General features: G+C 44.3%; 1 pseudogene across 1 annotated transcript; it reads left to right on the top strand.

Moving 5' to 3' along the window:
- The first annotated feature begins 255 nt into the window (after positions 1-255).
- Positions 256-1592, top strand: LOC116888625 (annotated as a pseudogene). The gene has a single exon (XR_004386329.1). The product of XR_004386329.1 is annotated as an elongation factor 1-gamma-like (transcript).
- Positions 1593-16741: the final 15149 nt, after the last annotated feature.

Raw genomic sequence — 16741 nt, 5'->3', positions numbered from 1 at the left:
TGCAGGTTCTTGGGTCCTTGATTAGTTCTAAAAGTAAATTCATTTTCTTCTTCTTTTTTTTTTAAGATTTTTTTTTTTTTTGAAACAGGGTCTCACTATGTAGTTCTGGCTACCCTGGATTCACTATGTTAACAAGTTAGCCTTGAATTTAGAGACCTGCTTCTGCCTTTTAAGTTAAAGGTTTATTTTATTGGGGCTGGAAAGATGACTTAGTGGTTAAGAACTCTTATTGCCCCCTTTCTCTGGGGAATCACCATGGCGGCTGGTACCCTGTACACATACCCTGAAAACTGGAGGGCCTTCAAGGCCCTCATCGCTGCTCAGTACAGCGGGGCTGAGGTCCGCGTGCTCTCCGCACCACCCCACTTCCACTTCGGCCAAACCAACCGCACCCCCGAATTTCTCAGAAAATTTCCTGCAGGCAAGGTTCCAGCCTTTGAGGGCGATAACGGATTCTGTGTATTTGAGAGCAATGCCATCGCCTATTACGTAAGCAACGAGGAGCTGCGGGGAAGTACGCCAGAGGCAGCAGCACAGATTGTGCAGTGGGTGAGCTTTGCTGACAGTGATGTCGTCCCTCCAGCCAGCACCTGGGTGTTCCCCACCTTAGGCATTGTGCACCACAACAAGCAGGCCACTGAAAAATGCCAAAGAGGAGGTAAAGCGAATCTTGGGGCTGCTGAACACTCATCTGAAGACACGGACTTTTCTTGGTCGGTGACAGAGTGACACTGGCTGACGTCACGGTTGTCTGTACCCTATTGTGGCTCTATAAACAGGTCTTAGAGCCTTCTTTTCGCCAGGCCTTCCCCAATACCAACCGATGGTTCCTTACCTGCATTAACCAGCCCCAGTTCAGGGCCATCTTGGGGGAGGTGAAGCTGTGAGATGGCTCGGTTTGATGCTAAGAAGTTCGCAGAGAGCCAGCCAGAAAAGGATACCCCGAGGAAAGAAAGGGGCTCACGAGAGGAGAAGCAGAAGCCCCAGACTGAGCGGAAAGAGGAAAAAAAGGCAGCTGCCCGAGCTCCTGAGAAAGAGATGGATGGGTGTGAGCAGGCATTGGCTGCTGAGCCCAAGGCCAAGGACATGAGGACACCCTCTCTGTGGCGCTGCCATATTTTTGGGAGCACTTTGATAAGGATGGCTGGTCCCTGTGGTATGCTGAGTACCGCTTCCCTGAAGAGCTCACCCAGACCTTCATGAGCTGTAACCTCATCACTGGAATGTTCCAGCGATTGGACAAACTAAGAAAGAATGCCTTTGCTAGTGTTATCCTATTTGGGACCACCAACAGCAGCTCCATTTCTGGGGTTTGTGTCTTCCGAGGCCAAGATCTTGCCTTTCCGCTGAGTCCAGATTGGCAGGTGGACTATGAGTCATATACATGGTGGAAACTGGATCCTGGTAGCAAGGAGACCCAGACCCTCGTTCGAGAGTACTTTTCCTGGGAGGGGGCCTTCCAGCACGTGGGCAAAGCTGTCAATCAAGGCAAGATCTTCAAGTGAACATGTCTTGCCAGTCGCCTAGCTGCCTGCACCTGCCCTTCAAGGGAGATGGGGGTCATTAAAGGAAACTGAACATTGGAAAAAAAAGAACTTTTTTTTAAAAAAGATTCATTCATTCATTTATTTATTTATTTATTTATTATTACACTGGCTGTCTTCAGACACACCAGAAGAGGGCATCAGATCCCATTACAGATGGTTGTGAGCCACCATGTGGTTGCTGGGAATTGAACTCAGGACCTGGAAGAGCAGTCGCTCCAGCCCCGAAAAAAGGACTCATATTGCTCTTGCAGAAGATTTGAATCTAGTTCCAAACATCCACACTGGGCAGCTTACAACCTCCTGTAACTAAAGTTCTTGGCAATCTTTCTCACTCTTCTGGCCTCTGAGGGCATTGCATGTATATGGTGCAGAGGAAACTCACTGTGTAGAGTAAAACTCAGAGAGATTTGCTTCCCAAGAACTGAGATTGAAGGTATGTACCACCATTCCTGGTTCCAATAAAATTCTCTCTCTCTTCTCTCTCTCTCTCTCTCTCTCTCTCTCTCTCTCTCTCTCTCTCTCTGTGTGTGTGTGTGTGTGTGTGTGTGTGTGTGTCTATGCTTGTGCGTGCACGCGTTTGTGAGTGATGCCTGTGTAAGTGTCCACAAAGGCCAGAAGAGGGCACCAAAGTGAATTCTGAGTTCTGGTCCTCTGAAAGAGCAGCAAGTGCTCTTTTTTTCCGATATTTTTAAAAATTCACTTTACATCCTAATCAAAACCTCCCCCTTCTCTTCTCTCAATCCCAGCCTTACAAATCCTCCCCCTATTGCCATCTTTTCTTCTCCTTAAAGAAGGGAAGCCCCTAAGGTACCATCCTGCCCTGGGACATTTAGTCCCAGAAGAACTAAGCACCTCCTCACCCTCTGAGGCCCAACTAGGTAGTCCAGGTAGGAAAAGGAGATCCAGTCACAGGCAACAGAGTCATAGACAGCTCCCTTCCCAACCAGAAGGAGACCCATGACCATCAATCTGCACATCTGCTACAAATGCGTAGGGGCTTAGGTCTAGCACCTGGATTCTCTTTGGTTGGTGGTTTAGTCTCTGTGAGTCCCTAGAGGCCCAGGTAGGTTGACTCTGTAGGTCTTCTTGTAGTGTCCTTGACTTCTCTGGCTTGCTCACTTCTATCCCCACCTTGCCACAAGACTCCCTGAGCTCTGCCTAATGCTTGGCTGTGGGTCTCTGCATCTGTTCCCATCCGCTGCTGGATGAAGCCTCTCAGAAGACAGTTATGCTAGACTCCTGTCTGCAAGCATAGCAGAGTATCATTAACAGTGTCGGGGGTGGCTCTCTCCCATGGGATGGGTCTCAAGTTGGGGCAGTCACTGGTTGGCCATTCCCTCCGTCTCTGCTCCATCTTTATGCCTGCTCATCTTGTAGGCAGGACAAATTTTGAGTTGAAAGTTTTGTCAGTGGGTTGATGTCCCCTTCCCTCCACTGGAAGTCCCACCTGGCTATGGGAGGTGGACACTTCTGTCTTCATATCCCCTGCTGGTAGGAATCTCAGCTAGGGTCACCCCCATAGGCTCCCTGGAGCATCGTCCATCCCAGGTCTCCAGCTAGTCTCAGATATGCTCCCCACTGGTTTCTATTCTCACCCCCTGCCCTCTCCCACCTCTCCCCCATCTGATCCCCATCCCTCTTCACATCCTCACCCCTGTTGTAGTAATTATTTAATCTGTCAGGGGCTTCTACCCTGCCTTTGATTATTTATTTCCCAGATAAAAGACACAAAACTTTTATATTTACAGTAAGCCTTAACAGTAGTAGAGCTGGGCAGATATCTACCCTCTATGCTATTCTGTCTACTTCCCTGCCAATAGCCCTAAGATATGACTTGCCATGTTCCATCTGGGCTGCTCTGACTACAATCTGCAGTCCTCATGGCCATGCTTTCATGATTCACCTACCCCATGGCATCTTCTCTCTCTTCCCTCATGTGCCTCAGACTCCAAGCCCAGGAACTGAAGCTCTGCCTACCTCTCTTCTGCCAAGCTATAGGCTGTGGGCATCTTTATTCAACAAATAGTTTTAAATTAAGGAGCAAGGTCACATAGCATCGCTTCATTATGTGAGGATTCCCTAGTCCCTGAGGCAACTAGACCAGACCAAACCTCAACACCCTCTCCCCCATCCAGTTTCCTCTCTCCATCCACCTCTGACGTCTATTTCCTCCTTCAGAATGAGATTCACACATGCTCCCTTGGGCCCTCCTTATTACCCAGTTTCTTTGAGTCTGTGGAGTGCAGCATGGCTATCCTGAACTTTATGGTTAATACATACCATACCATCCGTGTCTTTCTGGATCTGGGGTACCTCACTCAGGATGATATTCTTTAGTTCCATCCATTGCAGCAAGGGCTCTCAACCACTAAACTATCTCTCTAGCCATCATCACCCCCTTCCATATTTTATTATTTCTTTTTTGAGACAGAATCCTGTAAGCCAGGGTGACCTTAACTTGCTCTATAGCCAAGAAGGGTCCTGAACTGCTGGTCATCTTGCTTCTACTTCCTACGTGCCGGGATTACAGATGGATGCCAGCATGTCAGATGTTTTCCTCCTCAGTGTTAGGACAGCATCTCACTCTGTGGCCAATGCTGGCCTGGAACCTGTACTCTTCTTGTTATCAGCATTCTATGTGCTGGAATTACAGGCATGTGCCACCATGCCCAGATACAAGAAAATTCTTTTTGGTTTGTTTCGTTTTATAAGACATGTAGTTTTGGATACATAGAACCCACAAAGCAGACCAAGCTGGCTTTGACCTCACAGAAATCCTCCTGCCACTGCTGGGATTAAAGGTATGGACCATTACGCCTGGCTGTAGCTAAATTCCTTTTTTTTTTTGGAAGTGACTGTAGGCCTTTTGATGTCCAATGGGTAAAGATGCCTGCCTGCAAAATTGACAACCTAAATTCAATGCACAGAATCCACACGGAAGGAGTGAACCAATTCTTAACTAGTTACCTCTGACCTTTATGCACACCAATACACTATGGCATATACATGTACACACTATATATATACACATACACATATGGCAGAGATGGACACTTTGTGTCAGTCATTCTGGCCCCCTCAGCTTTGAATAGGGTCACTGACTAGAAAACAGGGTATCCACATATGAACACTAGGCTTAGACTCGGCCTAAAGGAACATTGCCTTTAATGTTGTCTAGAGATGTGGGGAGTACTACCTTGGTGGCAGATGACAGAATCCTAAGCATGGGGGAAGCAAACCCCAGAAGGGATTGGAAGTCTCTATATTATTAGATTACAATTTCCTCACATTGATGTGCAGATTCAAAACAATCTTAACCAGGTTGAGGGTGTGTGGTTTAGTGGTAGAGAGTACATAAATACATGGTCCAGTGTATGCTTAGCTGTACACAAAGCCCTAGGTTAGGTTACTATCACAGAGAAAAGGGGGGAGAAAGAATGGAGAGGAACCCCTTGGTCCTGCTAAGGCTGGACCCCCCAGTGCAGGGGGATGTCAGGGCAGGGAGGGAGGATGGGGTGGGTGGGTGAGGGAACACCCTCATAGAAGAAGGGGAGGAGGATGGGATGGGGTTTTATGGATGGAAAACCAGGAAAGGGGATAACATTTGAAATGTAAAATAAAAAGTATCTAATAAAGTCGTTCCTATCCAAAAAAAGAATGGAGAGGAAGAGACTAGGCAAGCTGGATGAGAAAGCACACACTTGTAATTCCAGCCTAAGAGAGACTAAGGCAAAGGGTCACAAGTCCCAAGGGCCACGTTTGACTAAACAACACGTTCCAGGCCATTCTTGACAGCATAGCAACGTTTGACTAAACAACACGTTCCAGGCCATTCTTGACAGCATAGCAAAAGCCTGCCTCACAAAAGAGAGACGGGGGGGAGGAGAGAGGAAGAGAGGGAAAGAGGGAGGGAGGGAGGGAGGGAGAGAGAGAGAGAGAGAGAGAGAGAGAGAGAGAGAGAGAGAGGAAGGACGCCCTGTAAGGATGGGTATAGAGTTCCTGTTTTGTAAGCAGAGAAGAAAATGTTGTAGCAATCAGTTGCACCACAATGTGCAGATAGTCAGCAGATAGTCAACACTACAATAGTGTGCATTTACTTGGATGTATATTCTCTCTCAGGGGTGATTCTACAAGGTGTGGATGGTTTTTTTTAATGTAGTACCAGAGATCAAACCTACAACCTTGGGTATATTAGACAAGCGTTCTACCATAGAACTGTATTGCATCCCGAGGCCAAGACAATGTCTCACCATGAGGCCTTGTCTGAACGGAAGTCATAGAGATACGCCTGCTTCTACCTCCCAAGTGCTGGAATTAAAGACTTTTGTCGCCAAACCTGGCTGTTTGGTGTTCTTATTGTTGAAAGGGGGATGAGGGGCCCTTAGCCCTTAGCTCAGATTATCAATCACTGTTGCCACTGCCAGCTGAGATCAGTCCTTGCTAGGGGCCCCTTATATCCCACACTGTCCTCAACACAGTTTTTGTTTTAAAGCAGGATTTTTTTTTCATGGAAATTGGTAAGTTGGTCCTAAAATTTATGTGGAAATGCAAAGGCCTCAGAATGTCAAAACAAATTTGAAAAAGAACATAGTTAGGCAGTGATAGTCATGTACACCTATGATCCCAGCACTTGGGAGGGAGAGTCAGGTGGAGTTCAAGGTCAGCCTTGTCTACAAAGTGAATTCCCGGACAGTCAGGAGTACACAGAGAAACCCTGTCTTGAAAAAAAAAGTAATAAAAAAGTTAAGATCGCCTGTAGTTCCAGCACTTGGGAAGCGAGGCAGGGAGATTATAATGAGTTTCAGGCTGGATGGACTAGTGTGAGACTGTGTCTCAAAACAAACAAATATGCACCTGGGTTCAGTTGGCAGAGTGTTTGCCCAGTGTGCATGATGCCCTCAGTTCAGTTCCCAGCACCAAATAAACCAGGCGTGGTGGTGCACATCTGTAATCCCTGAATTCCAGAGGTGTAGGTAGGAGAGTTGAGTTCAAGATCAACTTTGGCTACATAGAGTTCATGATCCACTTAAATATATTAGACTGCCCCTCAAAAAGAAAACAGTGTGTGTATGCACGTGTAATAAAACTACAAAAAAAAAAATCAGCATACTACCCAGATAAGGATAGACATAGAGAACAACAGAACAGAATTGCAAGTCCACAAATGAATGTTTTTGTTTGGTAATCCTGGATGATCTCAAACTTTTCTACAGTCCTCCTACTTCTGCTTTTCAAACCCTGGGACAACAGGCATCAGCCACCATGCCCAGCTGTATTTTTTTGTTTGTTTGTTTGTTTGTTGTAATTGTTTTGGTTTGGTTTGGCTTTTCTATATGAGTACACCACAGCTGTCTTCAGACACACCAGAAGAAGGCATCAGATCTCATTACAGATGGTTGTGAGCCACTATGTGGTTGCTGGGAATTGAACTCAGGACCTCTGCAAGAGCAGTCAATGCTCTTAACCGCTGAGTCATCTCCCCTGCCCTGGTTTGGTTTTTCAAGAAAGGATTTCTTTGTGTAGCCCTGGCTGTCCTACAACTAGGTCTGTAGACCAGGCCTCCCAAGTGCTGGGATTAAATACAACCATTGCCCAGCCAGTTATATTTACTTTTTTTCAGAGCTGGGGACCCAACCCAGGGCCTTGTGCTTACAGGGCAAGCCGCCCACCACTGAGCTAAATCCCCAACCCCACATATTTACTTTTATTATCATTACTTTTTGTGGCACTAAGAATGGCTTTGTATACGAGGTAACCTGAGCCATACTCCCAGCTTTACACCAATTTTTATGTAAGTACTAAGGCAATTCAATAAGAAAAGCTCGTCTTTATACCAAATACTATTAAGACAACTGAATGTCCACACACAGAAAGGTAGGTTTCAACCTTCCTCTCCAGCCATATATAAGAATGAACTCAAATCTCGGGTTGGGGATTTAGCTCCAGTGGTAGAGTGCTTGCCTTAGGAAGCACAAGGCCCTGGGTCTGGTCCCCAGCTCCAAAAAAAAAAAAAAAAAAAAAAAAGAATGAACTCAAATCTCATGTTCCCTTTCACCTGCAGATCCTAACTCTTTAAAATATACATTGTAACAAAATATCCTGGGCAGTAGAGTGAGGGAGGTACCTGGGCAGGAGACTAGAGGGGGGAGGGAAATGAGGGGGCAGGATCAGGTCATGGGGGAGACAGGAAAGAAGCCGAGAAGGCCAGGAGAATGTATGGAAAAGGTCACTGCTGGGGGAGGTTGTAGGGAACCTCTAGAAAGTCCCAGAGACATGGAATGCGAGAGACCCCCAGGACTCAATGTGGGTGACCTTAAGTGAAATGCTCAGGGAAATGGAACCAGTAGAGACCACCTCCAGTAGAAAGACAGAGCCCCCAGTGGAGGCCTGGGAACATCAACCCACCTATAAAAATTTTGACCCAGAATTGTTCCTGTCTAAAAGAAATACAGGGACAAAACTGGAGCAGAAAATGAAGGAAAGGCCATCCAGTGACCGTTTTAAAGTAACACCAGCCCAACTTGGAATCCATCCCATGGGCAGCACCAAACCAAATATTACTGTTATGTTGTGCTCACAGACAGGAACCTAGCATGGCTGTCCTCTGAGAGGTTCTACCAGCAGGTGACTGAGACAGATGCAGATACTTACAGCCAAGCTTTGGACAGAGATCAGGGACCCCTGTGGAGGAGTTAGGGGAAGGACTGAAGGAGCTGAAGAGGATGGCAACCCCATAGGAAGAACAACAGTGTCAACAAACCTGACCCTTGTGAGCTCCCAGAGGCTGAGGCACCAACCAAAGAGCATACACTGGCTGGTCGGAGGCCCCTGGCACTTGTGTAGCAGAGGACTGAATGCCTTGTCTGGCCTCAGTGGGAGAAGACGTGCCTAATCCTGTAAAGACCTGATGCCCTAGAGAAAGTGAATATCCAGGGGGGAAGGGAGCACCCTCTCAGAGTCGAATGGAATATAAATAAGTAAAATAAAATATGTATTGTGTGTATGTGTGTTCATGTGTTTGACTTGGGCATACATGTGCCCCAGCATGAGTGTGTAAGTCAGAGGGCAACCAGCAAAGTCAGTGCTTGCCTGCAACCTTGTGTGAGACAGGGTTTTGCTTGCTAATGCATAGGCCAGGTTAGCTGGTCCTCAAACTTCCACGGACTCTCCTATCTCCAGTTCCCATCTCACCCTAGGAATATATATACAAATGTCACTGCATCTGGGGCTCTGGGGAATCCTAACTCAGGTCAACAGCATACTTGCATAGCACTTTAACCACTGATCCATCTTCCCACCCTGGATCCTAGCTATTGATGTTTGTATATATACATGTGAGTGTAGTCATAAAACTTGAAAGGAAGCTATAAGGGTGGGAGAGTTGAGGAAGGGGAAGGAATAATAGGACATGTATGGCATGCAAGTGGAGAAGAAACCACAGAGATGGAAAGGGAGAAGGGGGGCAGTAGATGGGAAAGAAGAGCAGGGAGGAGGTTCAATATGAACAAAATATGTTTGAAAACACCATAGTGGACCTGTAAGATAGCTCAATAGATAAAGGGGCTTGCGGCCAAGCCTGACCACCTGAGTTCAATCCTCAGCTCCCACACAGTAGAAGGAAAGAACTGACTCCCTGCAAGTTGTCCTCTGACCTCCACACAGGTACTGTGGTACAGGTAAATACACAAACACACACACACACACACACACACACACACACACACACACACACACAATTAAAATACATCTCTAAAAATAAAGAAACAAAATGTAATAAAACATTTTAAAAGAAAATAGCATAAGTAGCCAAGCATGGTGGCACTCACCTTTAATTCCTGAACTCAGGAAACAGAGGCAGATAGATCTGTGTGAGCTGGAAGCCTGGTATACATAGCAATTTCTGGGTCCGTTAGTGCTACACAGTGAGGCCTTGTCTCCAAAAACAAAATAGAACGCTATAATTAAGCCTAATATTTGTATGCCAATTAAAACTTTAAAATGTTAAGAAATACTGAACTTGCAGGGTGGTACATGACTTTAATCCCAACACTCAGGAGACAGAGGCAGATGGATCTTTGTGAGTTCAAAGGCAGACTAGACTACAGAGTTCCTGAACAGCCAGGGCTATACAGTGAAACTCTATCTCAACAAAAAAAAGATAGATAATATACATAAATGTAAGAGCTAAAAGCATTAAATGGATATATGACTTATTAGTTAAGAGTACTTATTGCTAAAAAAAGAGTACTTATTGCTTTAAAAGGGTTTTAGATTTATTTATTTTATGTATATAAATGTTTTGCCTGAATATATTTGTCAATGCACCATTTGTGTGTCTGGTTTGCACAGAGACCAGTAGAGGTCATTGGATCCCTGGAACTGTTGGGAATAGAGAAGCCAGGTCCTCTGCAACAGCAGCAAATACACTTAACTACCGAGCCATCTTTCCAGCCAGCCCTAGTTGCTCTTACCGAAGACCTGGATTCAGTTTTTTGTACCCACATAGTGGCTTACAACCATTTCCAACTACAGTTCTAGATCTGATTTCCTCTTCTGACTTCCCCAGGTACCAGTCTTGCACATGGTACATGTACATTCATGCAGGCAAAACACTCATACACATAAGATAAATAGATAAATTTGTAAAATAACATGTTTTAAATATTAATTTTTTATTTCATAATGATAATAACAAATAATTCTCATTATTGGATTTTTATTGTCTATTTTTTAAGATTTATTTATTTATTACTTAATGTGCATTGGTGTTTTGACTGCGTGTCTGTTGGTGTGAGGGTGTCAGCTCCCCCAGAACTGGAGCTAGAGACAGTTGTGAACTGCCATGTGGGTGCTGGGAATCGAACCTGGGTCCTCTGAGAGAGCAGACAGTGCTCTTAACTGCTGAGCGATCTCTCCAGCCCCCCCAAAAAAAATATTTTAAAAAGAGCTAAAAGAAGAAAGCATAACAGGCAAATCTTTGTAACCTTGTATCAGGCAAAGTAGTTTTTAAATAAACCTTTTTTTTAAAGGTTCATTTATTTATTATATATAAGTACACTGTCACTGTCTTCAGACACACAAGAAGATGACATCAGATCTCATTACAGATGGTTGTGAGCCACCATGTGGTTGCTGGGAATTGAACCCCAGGACCTCTGGAAGGGCAATTAGTGTTCTTAACCACTGAGCCATCTCTCCAGCCCCAGGCAAAGTTTTTTTTTTCCGGAGCTGGGGACCAAACCCAGGGCGGCCTTGAGCTTGCTAGGCAAGTGCTCTACCACTGAGCTAAATCCCCAACCCCTGGGCAAAGTATTTTTGCAAAAAGTACGATCCATAAAAGAAAAATTAAAACAGAAATTGGCAGGTTGGGGATTTAGCTTAGTGGTAGAGCGCTTGCCAAGGCCCTGGGTTCGGTCCTCAGCTCCTAAAAAAAAAAAAAACCAGAAATTGGACTTTATCAAGACTTAAACTTTTGCTTGGCAGAAGAATACACCAAGAAGTGGAAAGGCTAGGCATGGTGGTGCATGCTAGCAATCCAAGCAATCCCAGAACTTGAGAGATCAAAGCAAGAGAATCGGATCAAATTTAAGGACAGCCTGTTTCAGGCTAGGCTATAAAATGAGACTCTGATCCCCACCCCAACCGCAGGCCAAGCATGTAATCTCACTTGGAATCACAGCACCTGGGGGGGGGGTAGAAGCAGGAAGATCGGGAATTCAGGCCATCCTCCTGGGCTGCACATGTTTGAGTCCAGCCTGAGTTACAGGAGACTGTCTCCAAAACAAAACCAAACATGACAAAAGCAGGAAAGTGGAAGGACAAAGAACAGAGTACCAGAAAACATTTGCAAATTATACATTTAATAAAGGGCTTATATCCAGAATTTAAAAAGAATTCTCACAATTCAATTAAAACAGAAACAACAACTTTCTGAGCAGAACACCAATCACACAGGAACTAAGATCAACACTTGATAAATGGGAGCTCGGAAACTGCAAAGCTTCTGTAAGGCAAAGGACACCATCAAAAGGACACAATGGTAGGCTACAGAATGGGAAAGGGGTTTCACCAACCCCACATCTGACAGAGTACTAATATCTGTTATATAAAGTTATATTAAAAAAAACTCAGGAAACTAGATATCAACAAAAGAAATAACCCAATCTAAAATGAGGTACAGAGCTAAACAGAGAATTCTCAACAGAGGAATCTATAATGCCTGAGAGGCACTAAAGATTGTTCAACATCCTTAGTAATCAGGGGATGCAAAAACAAAAAAAAAAAACCAAAAATAACAAAAAAAACAAAAAAAACCAACTCTAAAACTCATCTTACACCCTACATTCCTCCATTACTGCTGGGAGTGAAAACTTATATAGCCACTTTGAACTCAGTATGGTGGTCTCTCAGAAAATTGGGAATTGATCTACTTCAAGACCCAGCTATACCAGTCCTGGGCATATACCCAAAGGCTGTCCCACCATACCATAAGGACATTTGCTCAACTACGTTCATAGCAGCTTTATGCGTAATAGCCAGACACTGGAAACAACCTAGATGGCCCTCAACCAAAGAACAGATGAAGAAAATGTGGTTCATTTGCACAATGGAATACTACTCGGCTATTAAAAACAATGACTTCGGGGCTGGAGAGATGGCTCAATGGTTAAGAGCTCCGACTGCTCTTCCAGAGGTCCTGAGTTCAATTCCCAGCAACCACATGGTGGCTCACAGCCATCTGTAATGGGATCCGAAACCTTCTTCTGGTGTGTCTGAAGACAGCTACAGTGTACTCACTCTACCGTGTACTCACATATGTAAAATAAAATAAAAATCTTTAAAAAAAAAACAAAAACCAATGACTTCATGAAATTTGCAGGCAAATGGGTGGAACTAGAAAATATCATCCTGAGTGAAATAACCCAGACTCAGAAAGACAAAAATGGTATGTACTCACTTATAAGTGGATATTAGGATAAACATACTACAGTCCACTCACTCAAGGTCAAGGTCAAGGTGGGGATGCTTGATTCTCACTGAGAAGGGGAAATAGAATAGACATGAGGGATGGATGGAGAGAGGGGACTAGGTTGAGGAGAGGGTGGGGGATGGAAACAGAAGGGATCAGTCAGGGGGTGGAAGGAGAGAGTACTGGGAGAGACAATTGTAATGGGGGGGGCATCTCTGGGATGAGCTAGAAACCTAGGGCAATGGAAAATCCAGGAATCTATGAGCGTAACCCTAGCTAAGTCTCATAGCAGTGGGGGATATGGAGCCCGAAGCACCCATCTCCTGTAACCAGGCAAGACTTCCAATGGAGGGGCTGTGACAGCAAGCCAGCCACAAAGATCTTTGACCTACAATTTGTCCTGCCTACAAGATGCACTGGGGTAAAAATAGAGCAGAAATTGAGCGAGTGGCCAGCCAATGACTAGTCCAGCTTGAGACCCACATCATGAGAGAAAGCCCGCTACTGACACAGTACTTACAGACAGGAGCTTAACATAACCATCATCAGAGAGGCTTCTCCTAGTAACTGATGGAAACGGATGCAGAGACATTTGGAGGAGCTTGGGGAATTCTTCCGAACAAGGGGAGGAACGGATTGTAGGAACCAGAGGGGTCAAGGGCACCAAAAGAAAACCTCCAGAATCAACCTACCTGGGCTCATAAGAACTCATAGAGACTGAACCACCAACCAGAGAGTCAACAAACCTAGGCCCTTATATATTACCTCATTATATAGACCAAGTCGTGTAGCTTGGTATTCAAGTGGTACTCCTAACAGCAGAAGCAGGAGCTGTCTCTGAATCTATGGTCTGCCTTTGAGACCCTTTCCTCCTAGTGGGCACTAAAGAGCACTGTCTGCTCTCTCAGAGGACCCAGGTTCGATTCCCAGCACCCACATGGCAGTTCACAACTGTCTCTAGCTCCAGATCTGGGGGAGCTGACACCCTCACACCAACAGACACGCAATCAAAACACCAATGCACATTAAGTAATAAATAAATCTTAAAAATAGACAATAAAGCTGGGGATTTAGCTCAGTGGTAGAGCAATTGCCTAGCAAGTGCAAGGCCCTGGGTTCAGTCCCCAGCTCTGAAAAAGAGAAAAAAAAATAGACAATAAAAAATCCAATAATGAGAACTATTTGTTATTATCATTCTGAAATAAAAAATTGATATTTAAAACATGTTATTTTACAAATTTATCTATTTATCTTATGTGTATGAGTGTTTTGCCTGCGTGAATGTACATGTACCATGTGCATGACTGGTACCTGGGGAAGTCAGAAGAGGGAATCAGATCTAGAACTGTAGTTGGAAATGGTTGTAAGTCACTATGTGGTACAAAAAAAATCAGGTAAGAGCAATTAGGGCTGGCTGAAAGATGGCTTCCCGTAGTTAAGTGTATTTTGCTGCTTTCGATAGGAGAGGATGCACCTAGTCTTACTGCAACTTAATACCCATGTGAGGCTCCACTTTTCTGAAGAGAAATGGAGGAGTGGATGTGAAGGGGCAGGGTATTAGGGGAGACTGGGAGGAGAAAAGGGATGGGAAACTCTGATCAGGATATAAAATAAACAGTTAAAAAGAATCTCACCAGGGCTGAAGGAATAGTTCAGTAATAGAGTATATGCTTAGCAGTAGGAGGCTGTGGGTTCAATAGCCACTACCAAATAAATTATCACCCAATATTTAAATTGGGGAGACATTCTGAGTAAACCTGTTACCAAAGAAGAACGATATCTCAGGAATTAAAAGCACATTCCTCAAGAGGACCCAGATTCAATTCTCAGTACTCACACAGCAGCTCACAACTATCTGTAACTCCAGCCCAAGAGGATATGACACGATCTTCTGCTCTCTCTAGGCATTACATATAGTCCTAGATTTTTTCAACCTATTTTCTTTATTTTTTCTCCATCTTTATTAAATTGGGTATTTCTTATGTACATTTCAATTGTTATTCCCTTTCCCAGTTTCCAGGCCAACATCCCCCTAACCCCTCCCCCTCCCTTTCTATATGGGCTTCCCCTCCCCATCCTCCCCCCATTACCACCCTCCCCCCAACAGTCTAGTTCACTGGGTGTTCAGTCTTAGCAGGACCCAGGGCTTCCCCTTACACTGGTGCTCTTACTAGGATATTCATTGCTACCTATGAGGTCAGAGTCCAGGGTCAGTCCATGTATAGTCTTTGGGTAGTGGCTTAGTCCCTGGAAGCTCTGGTTGCTTGGCATTGTTGTTCATATGATGTCTCGAGTCCCTTCAAGCTCTCTCAGTCCTTTCTCCGATTCCTTCAACGGGGGTCCTGTTCTCAGTTCACTGTCTTGCTGCTGACATTCACCTATGTGTTTGCCATATTCTGGCTATGTCTCTCAGGAGAGATCTACATCCGGTTCCTGCCAGCCTGCACTTCTTTGCTTCATCCACCTTATCTAGTTTGATGAATATTTATGTATGGGCCACATGTGGGGCAGGCTCTGAATGGGTGCTCCTTCTGCCTCTGTTCTAAACTTTGCCTCCCTATCCCCTCCCAAGGGTATTCTTCTTCCCCTTTTAAAGAAGGAGTGAAGCATCCACTTTTTGGTCATCCTTCTTGAGTTTCACATGTTCTGTACATTTAAGGTAATTCGAGCATTTGGGCTAATATCCACTTATCAATGAGTGCATACCATGTGTGATTTTCTGTGATTGGGTTACCTCACTCAGGATGATATTTTCCAGTTCCATCCATTTGCCTATGAATTTCATAAAGTCATTGTTTTTGATAGCTGAGTAGTATTCCATTGTGTAGATGTACCACATTTTCTGTATCCATTCCTCTGTTGAAGGGCATCTGGGTTCTTTCCAGCTTCTGGCTATTATAAATAAGGCTGCTATGAACATAGTGGAGAATGTGTCTTTGTTATATGTTCGAACATCTTTTAGGTATATGCCCAAGAGAGGTATAGCTAGGTCCTCAGGTAGTTCAATGTCCAATTTTCTGAAGAACCTCCAGACTGATTTCCAGAATGGTTGTACCAGTCTGCAATCCCACCAACAATGGAGGAGTGTTCCTCTTTCTCCGCATCCTCGCCAGCATCTGCTGTCACTGGAATTTTTTATCTTAGCCATTCTAACTGCTGTGAGGTAGAATCTCAGGGTCATTTTGATCTGTATTTCCCTTATGACTAAAGATGTTGAGCATTTCTTTAGGTGTTTCTCAGCCATTGGCATTCCTCAGCTCTGAATTCATTGTTTAACTCCGAACCCCATTTTTTAATAGGGTTATTTGTCTCCCTGTGGTCTAACTTCATGAGTTCTTTGTATATTTTGGATATGAGCCCTCTATCAGTTGTAGGATTGGTAAAGATCTTTTCCCAATCTGTTGGTTGCCGTTTTGTCCTAACAACAGTGTCCTTTGCCTTACAGAAGCTTTGTAGTTTTATGAGATCCCATTTGTCAATTCTTGATCTTAGAGCATAAGCCATTAGTGTTTTGTTCAGGAAATTTTCTCCAGTGCCCATGTGTTCAAGATTCTTCCCCACTTTTTTTTCTATTAGTTTGAGTGTATCTGGTTTGATGTGGAGGTCCTTGATCGACTTGGACTTAAGTTTTGTACAGGGTGATAAGAATGAATCGACCTGCATTCTTCTACAGGCTGACCTCCAGTTGAACCAGAATCATTTGCTGAAAATGCTATCTTTTTTCCATTGGATGGTTTTGGTTCCTTTGTCAAAAATCAAGTGACCATAGGTGTGTGGGTTCATTTCTGGGTCTTCAATTCTGTTCCATTGGTCTATCTGTCTGTCTCTGTACCAATACCATGCAGTTTTTATCACTATTGCTCTGTAATACTGCTTGAGTTCAGGGATAGTGATTCCCCCTGAAGTCCTTTTATTGTTGAGGATAGTTTTAGCTATCCTGGGTTTTTTGTTATTCCAGATGAATTTGCAAATTGTTCTGTCTAACTCTTTGAAGAATTGGATTGGTATTTTGATGGGGATTGCATTGAATCTGTAGATCGCTTTTGGTAAAATGGCCATTTTTACTATATTAATCCTGCCAATCCATGAGCATGGGAGATCTTTCCATCTTCTGAGATCTTCTTCAATTTCTTTCTTCAGAGGCTTGAAGCTCTTGTCATACAGATCTTTCACTTGCTTGATTAAAGTCACACCAAGATATTTTATATTATTTGGGACTACTGTG

This window comes from Rattus rattus, chromosome X (assembly GCF_011064425.1).
Source record: "Rattus rattus isolate New Zealand chromosome X, Rrattus_CSIRO_v1, whole genome shotgun sequence".
Classification (NCBI taxonomy): Eukaryota; Metazoa; Chordata; class Mammalia; order Rodentia; family Muridae; genus Rattus; species Rattus rattus.
Note: the sequence above shows the minus strand (reverse complement) of the source record. Positions and strands in the feature narration are given on the sequence as shown.